At 38.6% G+C, this 12,685-nt stretch overlaps 1 long non-coding RNA gene and 1 pseudogene across 2 annotated transcripts in view; both read right to left on the minus strand.

Moving 5' to 3' along the window:
* The window catches only part of LOC115937285 (uncharacterized), a 173,640-nt gene that overhangs the window by 95,446 nt on the left and 65,509 nt on the right, over nt 1-12,685 (minus strand). The window contains exon 3 of one of the 2 annotated variants that reach the window (XR_014144211.1): nt 12,174-12,193. The exons of the other annotated variant lie outside the window; for it this stretch is intronic. This is a non-coding gene — a long non-coding RNA (uncharacterized LOC115937285). Of the gene's footprint in view, nt 1-12,173; nt 12,194-12,685 lie in introns of those variants that run through there. 2 annotated transcript variants of the gene reach the window in all.
* Nucleotides 1,877-3,373, minus strand: LOC145721134 (small ribosomal subunit protein uS12 pseudogene; annotated as a pseudogene).

Consider the following 12,685-nt stretch of genomic DNA (forward strand, 5'->3'; position numbering starts at 1 on the left):
AAATCCCACTTTAATATATTGTTGGATTTGGTTTGTTAATCTTTTTTTTTTTTTTTTGAGAATTTTTGCATCTATGTGCATCAGGGATATTGGCCTGTAATTTTCTTATAGTGTCCTTTGTCCAGTTTACTTATCAGGGTAATGCTGGTCTTGTATAATGAGTTTGGAAGCATTCTTTTCTCTTCAATGCTTTGGAATAGTTTGAGAAGGATAGGTATTAACTCTTCTTTAAATATTAGGTAGATTTCACCAGTGAAGCTGTCTGATCCTGGACTTTTAATAACTGATTCAATTTCATTAAGAGTGACTGTTCTGTTCATATTTTCTATTTCTTCCTGATTCATTCTCAGAATATTCTGTTTCTAGGAATTTCCATTTCTTCTAGGCTGTCCAATTTGTTGGCAAATAATTGTTTTAGTAGTCTCTTATGATCTTTCACATATCTGTGGTATCAGTTGTAACTTCTCTGCTTTCTTTTCTGACTTCATTTATTTGAGTCCTTTCTCTTTTTCTGTTGATGAATTTGGCTAAAGTTTCCTCAATTTTATTTTTTAAAGAACCAGTTTTTAATTTCATTGATCTTATCTATTGTTCTTTTAGTCTCTATTTCATTTATTTCCACTCTGATCTTTATTATTTCCTTCCTTCTACTAACTTTGGGCTTTGTTTGTTCTTCTTCCCCTAGTTCTTTTTAGGTTTAAGGTTAGATTGTTTATTTGAGACTTTTCTTGTTCTTGAGTTGGCCTGTATCACTATAAACTTTCCTCTTAGAACGGCTTTTGCGTCCCACAGATTTTGGAATGTTGTGTTTTTATTTTCATTTGTCACAGGATATTTTTTTATTTCCTGTTTGACTTTTTTCACTGACCCATTGATTGTTTAGTAGCATGTTGTTTAGTCTCCATGTTTGTTTTCCCAGTTTTCTTCTTGTAATTGATTTCTAGTTTCATACCGTTGTGATCAGAAAAGATGCTTGATATGATTTTAATCTTGAATCTAATGAAACTTTTGTGGCCTGAAATGTAATCTATACTGAAGAATGTTTCATGTGCACCTGAGCAGCATGTATATTCTGCTGTCTTCGATGCAATGTTCTGTATATATCGATTACATCCATCTAGTCTAATGTGTCATTTAGAGCCAATGTTTCTTAATTTCCATCTAGATGATCTATCCATTGATGTAAGTGGTGTGTTAAAGTCCCCTATTATTATTGTATTATTGTCAATTTCTCCCTCCGTGTCTGTTAATATTTGCTTTATATATTTAGGTGCTCCTATGTTGGGTGCATAAATATTTATAATTATTATATCTTCTTGTTGTATTACTCCTTTTGTCTCTTACGGCTTTTGTTTTAAAGTCTATTTTGGGGCACCTGGGTGGCTCAGTCTGTTGGGCATCTGCCTTCTGGCTTGGGTCATGATCCTGGGGTCCTGGGATTGAGCCCCATGGTGGGCTCCCTGCTCAGCGGGGAGTCTGCTTCTCCCTCTCCCTGCTCATGCTCTCTCTCTCTCTCAAATAAATAAAATCTTAAAAAAATAAAAATAAAAAAAATAAAGTCTATTTTGTCTGATATACATATTGCTACCCCAGCTTTCTTTTTGTTTCTATTTGCATAGAATATCTTCTTCTATCCCTTCACTTTCAGTCTGTGTGTCTTTAGATCTGAAGTGAGATCTGAGTCTCTTGTAGGCAGCATATAGATGGGTCTTGTTTTCTCTTTTTAATCTATTCACCCACCTTTTCTTTTGATTAGAACATTTAATCCATTTACATTTAAAATAATTATTGATAGGTATGTATTTATTTCCATTTTGTTAATTGTTTTCTGATTGTTTTGTAGTTCTTTTTTTTGTATATGAAAATTTAATATTGTCATGTTTTCACCATCAAAACTTATGATCTTGGTCTTTCCTTCTTGCCTTTGTATAAGGTCAAAAGAGAGACATTGGGTACTTTGACAACCTTAAAGCAAACGCCAGGAATGTCACTGACAACATGACCTTTGCAACCAAATCCAGCAACCAGAACCTCATCATTTTCCTCAACAAAATTCAAACAACTGTGTTGGGTTACAGAGGCTGTGGGTTTGTTTTTTTTTTTCTTTTTTTTTGCCATTCTTGATCAGCTGGACCTGACACACTTCCTGATGGCAGAATTTGGCTGTTTAGCTTCAACCCCTACTTTTTCCAGCACAATTCCCTTCGTATGGGAAATGCTTCCAAAAGGGTTGGCCTTCAGGGCTGTGCTCACATGGGCTTTCTTGTACTGTTTATCATACCACTTCTGATCTTGTTGGTGGCTACGGAGCTTCCTGGAAATATGAAGACCATGACACTTGCCCATCCTGCCAGTGCCATGGGCCTGAGCAAAAGAGCTGTAGTTCTTTTCTGTTCCTTTCTTCTTGTCTTGTCCCTTCCCTTGTGATCTGATGATTTTCTTTAGTGTTATGTTTGGATTTCTTTCTCTTTATTTTTTATGTATCTATTATAGGTTTTTGGCTTGTGATTATCATGAGGTTCATATATAACAACCTATGTATTTAGTACTCTTTTAAGTTGGTGGTCACTTAAGTTGGAACACATTATAAAAACACTACTTTTTTATTCCCTATCCACCATGTTTTATGTTTTTGATGTCATATTTTACATCTTTTTATTTTGTGTTGGTGTTGTCCTACAGGTCCCTTTAACTATCTTCATTTTTAAAAATTCTTTTTTCTTTTCAATTTGGGTGATTTCTAATACCCTGTCTTCCAGATTGCAGATCCATTATTCTGTATCACTTAATCTGCTGTTTATTCCCTCTAGTGTATTGTTGATTTCTGTTATTATATCCCATAGCTCTGATTGGTACTTTCTTACATTCTGTCTCTTTATTGAAGTTCTCACTGTGTTCATCCAATCTTCTCCTGAGTTCATAAAGTAAACGTCTTTATGACAATTACTTTGAACTCTATTGGGTAGATTGCTTATATCTGCTTTGTTCAGTTCTTTTCCTGAGGTCTTGTCTTGTTCTTTCTCTTGGAACATATTCCTCACTCTCCTATTTTGCTTAACTCTGTTTCTGTATATTAGATAATTCAGCTACATCTCCCAGGCTTAAAGAAGTGGCCTTATGTAGGGGTGTCCTCTGGGGGCCCAGAAGTACAGTTCCCCTGGTCACCAGAACTAGGTGTTCCAGGGGTGTCCTGTGTGTGGGCTGCATGCCCCCTCCTGTTGTGGCAGGGTCATGACTGCTGCAGGTATAGTGGTGGGTGGGACTGGCCCAGAGCCAGACTTTGTTATATCTGTTTTTATAGTTATCTGATACCTAAGGTAATTATACTACATTTTTACTTATGTAGTGATAAAAAAATTACCTTTAAATTCTCTTATTTCAGTAAAGCGTAAGAGTTAATTTAAAGAAGATATTAAGTAGATATTAGTGCAGATGGTGCTATTCCAAAGATAGCACATGAATGATTAAAGTTCTGGAAAACTTCACCCACAACATTATTTTCATGAGTTAAACATAATCCATTTTACCAGTTTTCTAATATTGAGCTTTTAATTTGTTTTCTATTATAAATAATGCTTCAAAGAATGAACCTCTTCTAGCTAAATATTATTCATATCCATGATAATTCTCTTAGGAGAATTCACAGATGTGGAATTGTCAGGTAGAAGGGCAATGGTTGTATTATTTTAAAGTTTGAAATTAGTGTTCACTAACCATTTCTCTAAGTTTTTATTGAGACATGTAGGAGGTTAGTAAAGCAGTATTTATGACCCAGAGGAATACTTTCTTCTTTGTTAATCAAAAGGTTGCCTAATGCAATTGCCTTCAAGTGACTTCCAGGACCACATGACAATTCCTCCCACCCTGGGGAAGCCCCGTGGTAGGAAAAATGCTTGGTTGGAAGATCTAGTTTGTAGCTGATGTTACTCTTTCCACTTAATTAGCTTTGTGATCTTGTGCAAGTCACAACCTCTCTAAGTTATAATTTTCGCACTCATAAAATTGTACTAAAAATAATACACTGTTTACCTCACTGAGCTGTGAAGATTAAATGAAATGATATATGTGAAAATGGCTTGTAAATGCTAAAACATGATGTAAAATGTTAGTTGTTGGTGTTATAAAAGTGCAATATATGTTCCCCTCTTGAGAGATTTTGCAAGTACACGTCTCTGGCTTCACACAAGTCATCTCATGCAATGCAGATAATTTTTTAATGCCATATGGAGACAGTATCGAGAGAAAGTGAATGGTATGAAAAAGAGTTAAATTCCAGTGAAAACCCTGTCCTCTTCCCATGATACACATTATCTGAATGGTTTCTTGTCATGGATGGATTCAGGTAAAAATCATCCAAGCTGTCTATCAGAGAACACTGATGTTGACAAAATCCAGAGAGTAGAGCCCAACATGAGTGCAGTGTGTTCAGAAGGACAGGGGGCTAACACTGAGGGCACCTGGCTTTAGATTTAGCTCTGCCATTTAACTACCTGGAATCTGAATTTTCTCATCTGTAAAATAAGGGAGTTAGATTAAAATCTAGTCACTAGGTCTCCAAGGTCTCTGCTCATAGTAAGATTCTATGATTCTACGGCTCAGTTAAGAAATAAAGGGATTAGGGGCACTTGGATGGCTCAGTCGGTTAAGCGGCTGCCTTTGGCTCAGGTCATGATCCCAGGGTCATAGGATCAAGTCCCGCATTGGGCTCCTTGCTCAGTGGGGCGCTGCTGCTCTCCCTGCTCATGTGCTCTCTCTCTCTCTGTCAAATAAATAAATAAAATCTTTGGGGGAAAAAAAGAAGAAATAAAGGGATTAACCTTCCCAAACTCCCATCCTGGGCAAGACAGAAAATGCTGAAGCTAGAAGGTCTCAGCTGGGCCTTTGGGAGGAGCAAAGATTCTACTCTGTGACATCATAATATCCAGCCCAGGCTTAGCCATGGCTACTGAGTAGAGGGTAACAGAAGGTTCAGCTATTGATATATTAGAGGTGGGACGCTACCTGACTGAGCTAGAAGGAATCAGCCAGCCATGCCTCCAGTTCAGGTATGTAACAACTGCTAAGCTTAGAACAGAAATTGCTGGTATCTAAAAAAACAGGAGGAGAAGACCATAAGATGAGTGTATCTTCAGGCTTAGGAATAATAGTATAAGCACAGAGACTATGCACCAGATACTTTAAAGTGAGCAGAAAAAAGGCCAAAGATAGTCCCACCAGAAAGAGAGCTGAGGTGCATCCTCCCAACAGCCAGACTTATTTATTGTCATGAAGCCAGATGAGGACATTTCCAAGGCTGTTAGCTCCTCACTGTTCTCTCCCCAACCATTGCAAAAATGCAAAAGAAACAGTTACCTCAAGAAGTCAGTGTAAAATTACTTTGTAAAGTAGTTTACATTTATTGCCTGGTAATGTTTTTTCTTTTAATAGCTTCTCCCCAAAATGACAGGGAAAAATAACTAAACAAAAAATAAGTTAACTTAAAGAAGTATTTTAATAGAAGATAGTATAAAAATAAAAACAAAAGTAATAAAAAGAGGAGAAATAAATTTATTATGGGTTAGCAACCAAGATTAATTCTAAAGTCTGGTTTTGAGATTTCAAGGCTTAAAAGGCAAAAAGGCCATCATCTCCTATAAACAGTGAAAGAGAAGGGCCTTATGGTTGAGAAGTAGGTAAAATAGTTCAGCTGGAACCATTTACAGCTCCTCACCCTCTAAAGCACTCACGCCAGTGAAATCATCACTGGGGATGCAGACATTTCTGTTTTCTTTACCTTGCCTTGGGGTTTTGGCTTCTAAAGTATTTGTTTCTTCCTGGAGTCTTGGGGCCCTGAGAGGCTCGAGTGACGGGCAAATAGCTGTTCTGTTTACCAGTAGGGCGGAGCATGGGGTGGGTGCCAGGTCCTGACTCATCTCCATTGGCCTCTCTCCGTGTCTCAGCACACTGAGACCCCGGAGCCGAGTACAGGACTGTTCAGGCAGGCACGCTGAGATTTGCCTGCAAGAGCTAAGTTTATTGCCACATTCCCTCAGTAGAAGCAGCAGGCTAGTGTTCTGACAGGTAGATTAGTTACCCACAGGAGACCCCACCAGCAATAGACAAGGAGAGAGGAGACCCAATCTCTAACCACAGGACACAATTTTAACACTCTTTGGCCTCCCAACACATCAGGAATAAATATATCTCAGCAGTAAGACCAACACTGTATACACCATAAAAGTAATAATAACCCAAAACGTGTCAATAAATCCAGAGGTCGAGATAAAAACAAAATGTACTTTCACATTAACTCTAGTATATATCCAACTTCCCTCTAGAGAAGGCACTATAATTTTTACAATTTCATTATGACCCAACCTCTTAGGTCCTTGCAAATTAAAACTTCATCAGTCCAATTTTTAGAATTCATTCTTAGTCAGTGACAACGAAGTTTAGGTCTAACCTAAAATAATATCCAAAAAACATAGAATGTCCTAACTTGTCTATACATATTTATTGACTATAATGTTCTCTGACCATTGTGTTAGTCACATACCACAGAATTTTAAGAGTTGGAAGGGAACTAAGAGATCATCCATTCCAATGTCTTCATTTCCAGAAGAAAAAACCAGCATAGAGAAGTTGTGTCTTGACTTAGGTCATTAAGCTAGTGAGTGCTAGCTTGGGGACCATAGCTTAAAGCCTCTTACTTTCAGCCTGGTGGCTCCTTCAATACTCCCTGCTCCTAATTCATGCTGAATGAATTTATTGGTTCTTATTTCAGCTATTTTAGAATATCCTAAGAGAGGAAATCTCATTTTACCCCCTTGATGTGGTTATTGGTAAATTTAAGTATTCTATGTAGGTGACACTAATCACCAAAGCTCTCCTAGCCTTTAGAACCCAAATAAAATAAGCTTTGGTCAAGGTCAAGAAAAGGCACCCAAGACCCCATAGATAACAATGAAAATAAATCCTGGGCAATCGACAAGTTACTCTGCCTTGAGGCCGGATTAGGAGTAGTTTGCTGGGGAAAAAAAAAAAAGGCATTTATACCATTAACTGCGTTTTTGCTTTATAATAAATATGCAAACTTTCTGTGGCCTTGTCTTTTCCAGTTTAGGTAGATCGCTTTGTTTATGTATATGTGTGTGCATACTCTGTGATATATATATATGTGTACTCCATAAATAAATGTATATATGAGTGGAACACTTCATCTGGCAGGTGTGGATATTATACCATTTGTGGTAACTGGCCTATCCTTATTACCTAATATGTCTCCTTTATGAGCCTTTCCTAACTTATCCTGCAAATTAATATTTTATTTGGAATTACCTTGATAACTTAGGAGCCGCCTTAGATTTGTTTGTTTTATGTAGAGCTGTATATGTCTTGCATCTCTAATTAATCTGTAAGTTTGAGCCCAGGCACTCCCTGGATACAGACACTCAGAGCTTTTTCCAATTCAATTCACTGCAAATATATTAATATCTGTCTAAAGTCTCCAAATTTGAAAGAAAATGAAATGAAGAATTGCTAAGTATAAATATAGATCTTGTTTTCATAGTCATCAGTTCCAGAGGTCTGATGAATATTTTCTAGGTCACTAGATTGTTTTTTAACCAACTGAAAAATATATGTCCTGTAAGGATCTTCCCTATGTTTCTAGCTATCCACACAGATTATCTTTAACAAAAAGAATTATTAAATGACCACTAATAGAAAAGAACATTCCATCATGACATAGGGCTTAAACAGGGCTGTGGTAGTATCTTTCAGCTTCCATATTAATTTCAAAGGTTGTGTAATATATTGAGTAATTTTGTACATACTATAGCATAAAACTACAGGAGAAAGTTGATTATGAAAAATGGAAGGATAAAAAGAGCTTTAGTTTCAGATTCTTCATTGTGGGTATTGAACTCTCAAATCTCTCCAGTAAACCGGAAACACAGGTATGCCAAGTGAACTTTTGAAGTGTTTTCCATCAAATTACCCAAAAAGATGCATCCTGATAAGTCTTATTTAACAGCCTTGGGAAAAAAAAAAAAAGTAAAGAAAGCTACCTCGCTAGAGATCAAGACATTTGATTCTGTTGCTGCCACCACCTGGGGTGCCTTGGCATCTGGCCCCACCTGGATCTCTGACATATACAGGACTTTCCTTTATCCCAGCCCAGCCTCCATGCCTATTCTCCTAAGAATTGTGCAATGAGACCTTTGTAACCTGAGGCCTGTGAAGTCTGGAAAGAAATGTGACACAGAGCCCACAGATGTTGCTGCCACCAGGGCAAAGAAGGACCTTTCCTGCTGGTCACCTAGTGCCTGGGGGAATCTCAGAAGGGGAAAGGTATGCTCTAAAAGGAGTGGGAATGGAGCCCTTAGCAAGACTGTGAAGCAATCACTCCAGTGTCTTTTCCCCTTTGTCTTTGCCAACCTCCAGAGTCATGCTTCATGCTGTTCCCAAGAGTAGTCTCAGATCCATTTTTGAACCACTTCCTTTCCTACTCCTAACTGCACTCCTGTTGAAAGCTATGTGCTGTAGGTCTCATTCTTCCAATACCCCTGTACATGCTGAAGGGTGATCTTAATGGGGGGTTCCATATTAAATAGTGATGTCGATGGTAGACTGACAGGCACTTCTGGCAAGACAGCTAGAGAGATCTTTGTGATCTGAGGCCTATTGGTACTTACCAGCTAGCAACAAAATCTCTTCTCCCCACCGCCCCCACATATAACTTCCTCCATCGATGACAAGTGCACAATCTGCCCACTGGCAATACTTGGGGTTGTTCCACCTTCATTCCTCTACCCAGGGAATTATGTAATGAGCTGAGTCATGAAGACCCCTCTTTTAAGTTGCCCAAACATCTCAATGGCACACAAGTGGACCTCTAACTAAAAGGAAGAACTAAAAGGAAGTGAAAGACTTAACCCTCAGTCTTACACTGTTTAGTACAACTAAATATAATTAACTGTAAAGGACAAGTCCTGTATTTTATCAATATTGCTTATAAGCCAAAGGTGGTGCCTGAAAAACAGACTTTTTAGCCAGTTGAGAAGACAACTTACTTGACAATTAGAATACCAGTATTCCTCTCCTCCTTTTAAGCATATTTAGAATGCAAAGTCATTATTATTAGAAGAGGGGGGAAAGCATTTCTTTTATGTTAGAATAGGTTCCTTTCTTTGTTAGGAACTGATACTATCTCACACCTCTAACCAACATATTATCTCTTGATTACTCTGTCCTTTCAAGGTGGTTACTGTCCTTTCTCCTTTCTTCCCCAGTGTCAGTTTCAATCCACTTTGTATTTTTTGAAAACTTAATATATGACAATTAAAAAAACTAAATGTTGGGCATAAACTGGGCTCTTAAAGAATTAAGACTTTCGTTAAGGAGACAAGATATACACCTGTGAAGAGTTCAAAAGCAAAAAAGGAACTGCATAACTATGTGAAAAATGTTTGCATTGTGGACTTCAAAGTGCCCCAGGGGCTGAGTGCAGAGTAGAAGTGAAATTGTCCTGAGAGTTCAGGTTGCTCATCACAGCAGAACCAGGACTTGAAGAGAAAGAGTAGTGATTAACACAAGCATGGAGAGAAAAACAATTTTCTAGTGCAAATTTCACCCCGGGCACAAGAGGTCTTCATAGACCTTATCTCTACTTTCCCTGTGCTTTTACAACTCCTTCTCTGCATGCAAGGCAAACAATTCACATGACTTTGTCGGGATATGGAAAACAGGAGTCATGGAAACATGCCACACCAGAAAAGATGAAACCAACCCTAACAGGTGGTTTCTGTGAAAGGCCCTGCATGCTGTACCCTAGGTTGTGTCTGATTTTAATTATGGACATGGGCTTCCTGACCTTATACCCAAAAGTCGACATGTTCCAAACTTAATTCATTATCTTCCTCCAAAGCTGCTCTCCTTTTGTGATTCCCATCTCAGCCAATGACCTCACCATATTCCCAGTTACTCTCGCTAACATTGTGAGTCCTCTCTTATTCCTGGATCTCTCCTCCCCTTCACTTGGTCATCAAACCCAGGAGGTTATCTCCACATCTCTTTCAAATCCATTGCTTCCTGCTAGTTCTGCTTGCTGCTGCCCTGGGGCAGGCTCTCATCCTCTTTCCCTAAGATCATCCAGTTCCCCAACTTCATTCCTCTGCATTCTGTTATTCACATCTTTCTAAAATAAGTACTGGAGGTTGTCATTTGCCAGTTTAAAAACAGTTCAAGTTTTCCCACTGTTTAAAAAATGAAGATCAAATTCTATCTTGGCTTTCAAGGTCTTTTCACCTTCTCTAGCCACTCTCCTCTGCCACCTATTCACTCAGTCCTCCCCACTTTATTCACCAGAGGGACCTCTCTTCTTTCCATTCTCCAGCCTGCCCAGCCCTTTCTTGCATCAAACTGTCTTACTCATACAGTTCTCTTCTTTTTTTTTTTAAAGATTCATTTGAGAAAGGGGGAGGGGCAAAGTGAGAGGGAGATAGAGTTTTAAGCGGACTCTGCACTGAGCACGAAGTCTGACTCAGGGCTTGACCTCACAACCCTGAGATCACAACCTGAGCCAAAACCAAGAGTCAGATGCTTAACCAACTGCACCAACCAGGCGCTCCATACAGCTCCCTTCTGATAGCTGAACTCCTACAAGATTCCTCCTCAAATGGGTAACTTTTTCTTCCTCAATTATTTATGATTTTCTTATGACATTCTTATTTTTATGACCATTTATGCTGGAGGAGTGAGCCAGGTGGGGTTGGAAGACCAGGGATAAGAGAGTAGAAGAGTTTCTTAAGATAGGAAATAGCATGTGCAAAGACTCAGAGGAAACAGAATGGTGTCTTCAAGGAACTGAACAGTGTACAGTGGTTAGTGGAAATTGAATCTGAGGAGAGAGCAAGGAATTGGGGAGAGATGGCACTGGAGAAAGAGGAAGAGGCTGGCCCTGCTAAGGAGCTGGGATTTTAGCTTAAGATCAGTGGGCAGTTTTTTTTTTTTTTAATAAAGTTTATTTTTTGGTAATCTCTACATCCAACATGGGGCTCGAACTCACAATCCCAACAGTAACAGTTGCATGCTCTTCCAACTGAGCCAGCCAGGTGCCCCCAGTGGGCAGGTTTAAAGGGTTATAAGCAGGGGAGCTTTAGGATACTATTTGCATTTTTAAAACAATGTAGTGTATGGAGAACAGATGAGAGTGGGGAAAAAGGAGAAAGGACTGTCAGGAGGGCACAGTAAACGAAGAAGATGATGAGTTTGGCTTAGGGTAGTGACAGTGGGAAGGACTTCTGGAAGGCCCAGGAAAGATACTAGTAGTAGTAGGTGCAGTGTCACTTCCCACAATGCCCTACTGAGCAGATCGGACTTTATCTTGTAGGAAACGGGAGGCAACAAGGATTTCTTGGCTTAGGTAAATCTACATTTTTGAAAGAGAACATTGAAGATGGTGTAGAAGATGGCTAGAAGGGGAAGACTGGTTGCAGTAGGACAGAAAGGCAATGCTGTTGGGGGGTGGTGTTAAATATTGACAGTGCACAGCTGCTCAAAGCAAGTGGGCCCCTCTTGGTACTGGTGATCCTGCCCTAAGCACAGTTTAATGAAAATAAGAGTTTTAATTGAAAAGTTATACATGCATATAGTAAAAATTTAAACATCATAAAACTTTATGCTATAAAAAACAATTCTCTGTCTCATCCCAGTCCCCAGTCCTTTTCCTCCATGGAACTGGACAAATTTCACATACTCTCCAGAAGTGTTCTATGCATATACGAACATTTCTAAGTATGTATTATGCATATGCTCTCTCTCTCTCTCTCTCTGTTAAAGTTCCCAGGTCACCTAGGTATTCAATAAACCTTGGTGAATAGACATCTGTACCTCTAAGTATTGTTCCTGATGGTCTCTGTACTATTTTTCCCTGAGAATTATTGGGCATTTTATCCTCTATTACTTTTCACAGTATAAATTTTAATTTGACACTGTCCTTTTCTCCAACTCAGATTTTAGATGAAAGTCTTGATTAGAAGACAAGTTTCTTACCTGCCAGGTCACTGATGACCCTCAAAGTCTTCAAGGTGTCCCTTTCAGGGTGTCTACCATCTGGTAGCCAAGGTCATCACCAGAAAATCAAATTGTGTCCTTTGACACCATCCTGAGATAGCCGTCTGCTTCCCACATTTTTCTTTCTCAAAGTCATGGCCTATACCAGAAAAGATAAAATATCCCCAGGAGCCTTATGTATATTATACTATATAATGTATACATATCTTGATACATACCCACATACATGTTATAATAAGTGCTTGTTTTAGAAGATCAAATCTTCTGAATAGCACACAAATAGTAAGTGCTATTTAGGCCATTATTGGCATTTACCCGTCTCTCAAACATAATTTCAGTCAGCTTTACATACAGACAACATTTCTTGCCAAGTTCTGAAATAACAGAAATAGCAATCATAAAAACAACTTTTTTTGTATTTAGCACCTACTGTATTAGGGTACTCCAGAGAAACAGAACAAATAGGAGATATCTAGCAATGTTTATATCTATATCCCTATCTATATCAATGATTTATTATAAGGAATTGGCTCACACAATCATAGAGGCTGACAAGTCCTAAGATCTTCAGTTGGCATGCTAGAGACCCACGAGAGCCAATAGTGCAGTTCTAGTCCAAATGCCAGCAGGA

This window comes from Leptonychotes weddellii, chromosome 4, assembly GCF_054177405.1.
Source record: "Leptonychotes weddellii isolate Sample4059 chromosome 4, ASM5417740v2, whole genome shotgun sequence".
NCBI classification, from domain to species: Eukaryota; Metazoa; Chordata; class Mammalia; order Carnivora; family Phocidae; genus Leptonychotes; species Leptonychotes weddellii.